This window comes from Triticum dicoccoides, chromosome 7A, assembly GCF_002162155.2.
Source record: "Triticum dicoccoides isolate Atlit2015 ecotype Zavitan chromosome 7A, WEW_v2.0, whole genome shotgun sequence".
NCBI classification, from domain to species: domain Eukaryota; kingdom Viridiplantae; phylum Streptophyta; class Magnoliopsida; order Poales; family Poaceae; genus Triticum; species Triticum dicoccoides.
Genome location: NC_041392.1, coordinates 633,703,321 through 633,706,182, shown reverse-complemented (window position 1 = coordinate 633,706,182; position 2,862 = coordinate 633,703,321). Strand labels below are relative to the sequence as shown.

At 45.9% G+C, this 2,862-nt stretch overlaps 1 pseudogene; it reads left to right on the top strand.

Annotated features, from left to right (window-relative positions):
• Positions 1 to 593: 593 nt before the first annotated feature.
• Positions 594 to 2,862, top strand: part of LOC119330109 — a 4,646-nt pseudogene continuing 2,377 nt past the window's right edge.

Genomic DNA, 2,862 nt, shown 5'->3' with positions numbered 1-2,862 from the left:
CTCCAACCAACCACGCCGCCACCTACAGCGCGTTTGGTTGTTTAAGAAAAAGGGGTTGGGAATTTATGAGAGGGAGTTGCCTGAGGGATTAGGCTTGGCAAGTGGACTATTAGTCCTAATCCCATGTTTGGTGTGAGGTGGGAATTATATGTGGGAATAATTCTAATGAACAATGGAGAAAGAATGGGACACACAAATGTTGAAACAAAATCGTAACATGTGAAGGCAAAAAAAAAGAGTAGAAAGGGAAAATAGATCTGCATTGGTCTGTAAAGGAAAGATAAACGAATCAAACTTTGTTACGTAGCAAAATCAGATGGGCTACACGCTGCTGGGTGCCCCTCTTACATGAGATGTGCTCGTGCTTGGCATTGCATCTGCAGATTAGTAAGCAGGTAGAGCTCGCCGATTTATTTGGAGGAAAATGATGTCGCTGCAAGTAAGATTTCCGTGGAGTTTTTTTCTTTTTTTGCGAGAGGTGGGTCAATAAATTTGTAACAATTTTCTTCCATGCGTCAACTCCCATTCCTTCATGGAATTACCAGGGTCCCCCAAGAAAAAGATCGATGGGAGTTGGGCCTCCTAATTCCCCTTCCCCTTCCCTTGTTAATTCCCAAGTCCATGAACCAATCAAAAGATTTTTAGTCCCAGCCACCTTAAATTCCCATTTCCTAGCTCCAACTCCCCCCAAACAAACAGGCTACGGGTTAGAGAGGGAGAGAGGGACCGGAGATGCGCCGGCTGCCGCCCCGCCGGTCGAGTGTCAAGGCAGCCCATCTCCCTCTTCGCGCCATCGCCATCTAAGCCTCCCTATGAGGACAGCGTGGTGTTCCAGAAGAGGCACACAAATAAGCAGCTCTTTTTCGAGCTGCAATTCGGAACCGAAGCGGCTCCTTTTCGAGCTGCAATCAGCAATCAAGCAGCTCCTATCCGAGCTGCAATTCGACATCGACGCGGCTCCCCACCGAGCTCTAATCCGATTTCGACCCCCTTCCTGTGTAGATCACGGAAGGGGATCGAGTCCGTCTCGTGTTCAGTCTGCGAGGTGCAGTCGGAGGCGCAAACGAAGCCAATATAAATTGGCCAGTCGGCCCGACCGGAAGCCAACAGGTCTCAGACGAGACCAGCGATTCCCCAGCCAGGTTGACGGTCGCCTACCTTCTCCGGCGACCGGCGGCCGCCAATTCTTATCGCATCTTGGCAGATCTACCCGGAGCCATGGGGGTGAGTTCCTTGTCCTTTTACTCTTCTGATGAAAAAGAACGCACTCGGTCAAAATTGCAGGTTTTTTGTTTTCATCAAAGATGCCAAAAATTGACATCTTTTAGCCTCAATCAAAATTATATTTTTTAGACTATCAAAGTTGCATCTCTTCTAGTGGGAAGATGTCAAATTGCACAGCTTTGAGACTAAATCCAAATTGCATGCACCCTTAGCGACTGTAGTATGGAGAACTGCATCCATGTAATGTATAAAAACTGCATCTTTCCGACTATATCAATTATGATTTGTTTCCTTGCCACAAATGCAGAAAGGAAATCGAGACGATATGCTCAGCAACTTGCCTGACGACATTTTGGTTAATATTCTTGATAGACTCGATGTCACATACGCTGTCAGAACCAGCATCCTCTCCAGACGGTGGAGTCGGCTTTCTACCAAGCTTTCTCGACTGACAATAAGTGTTTTGGACTTCCTGCCTCACAATGGGCCCATATTTGAAATTGATGAAGTGGTTCGGAGCAATGCAGCTGTGGTTGAAGCAACCACTAGCATCCTGGCACAGAGGGATTCTACCCGAAAAACCATCCACCTACTGTCGATGACTTTCTTCCTAAAAGACAGTGACCACATATCCATTGGACATGCTGTTGCCAAGACCATGGCGACACACAAGGTTGAGATGGCTGAATTCAACATTATGACAGAGAGGGATGCCACTCAGTGTGACGATGATAATCTAGCCAGTTATGGGAAAAAGTTCATCTTATTCTTTGATGCTTTCCCAGATGCATTTGGTGGTCTCACACGCCTGCACCTTGAAAATTTGGATTCGGTGAATCGGACATCACTAATGTACTCATCGTTTGTAAGCGATTAAAGGATCTACGTTTGATGAATTGTGATTCTAGGGAAACGACGACGCTGCAAGTAGATCACTCCCAACTCAGTGACCTCGCCATCGGTGATTGCGTTTTTGCAGAACTGCTGCTGAACTCTGTTCCAAAACTCACACGGTTGGCCTTTGAGGGTTGGATCTCTTTCCATTATCCACTTTCAGTTGGTGATGCCCCATTGCTTGAGGCCGTCAAACTCAATAATGTTGCTCTCAGTTGGCACAAGATGGTTGAGTTAAGTAAGTTTCTTTGTGGTACCTCTGTGCGTGACCTGAAGTTGGGATTTAAATGTGAAAAGGTAAGTCAACTTGGTTGTTTTGCTAGCTGTGGCTTTATTATTTTTCTGCTCTTCTCATGACTTGTTTATTATTTTTCTGCTCTTCTCATGACTCGTTTATTCGTTGCAGATCTGGGTCCAACCAGAGTGCTTGACGAAAAGCCTGGCATCTGTTTTTCGCCAACTAAGGTTTGTGAATCTAGATGAAATTCCTGAAGGGTATGATCTGACCTGGACACTGTTCATCCTTAAAGCTGCACCCCTCCTAAAGGAGCTATACATAACGGTATATTCTTACCTAGAACTTCCTCTCTTCTTTCAGCGCCATGCAGCTACCATTAGACCTCTCCCATCTATCATGCAGCTATGAAGCACCGATACAGGGACACAAGAAACAGCCATGCGGCAATACTGCGAGTATATACACAGAATAATTGATTGCGCGAGATGAGATCAATCTAGACATGA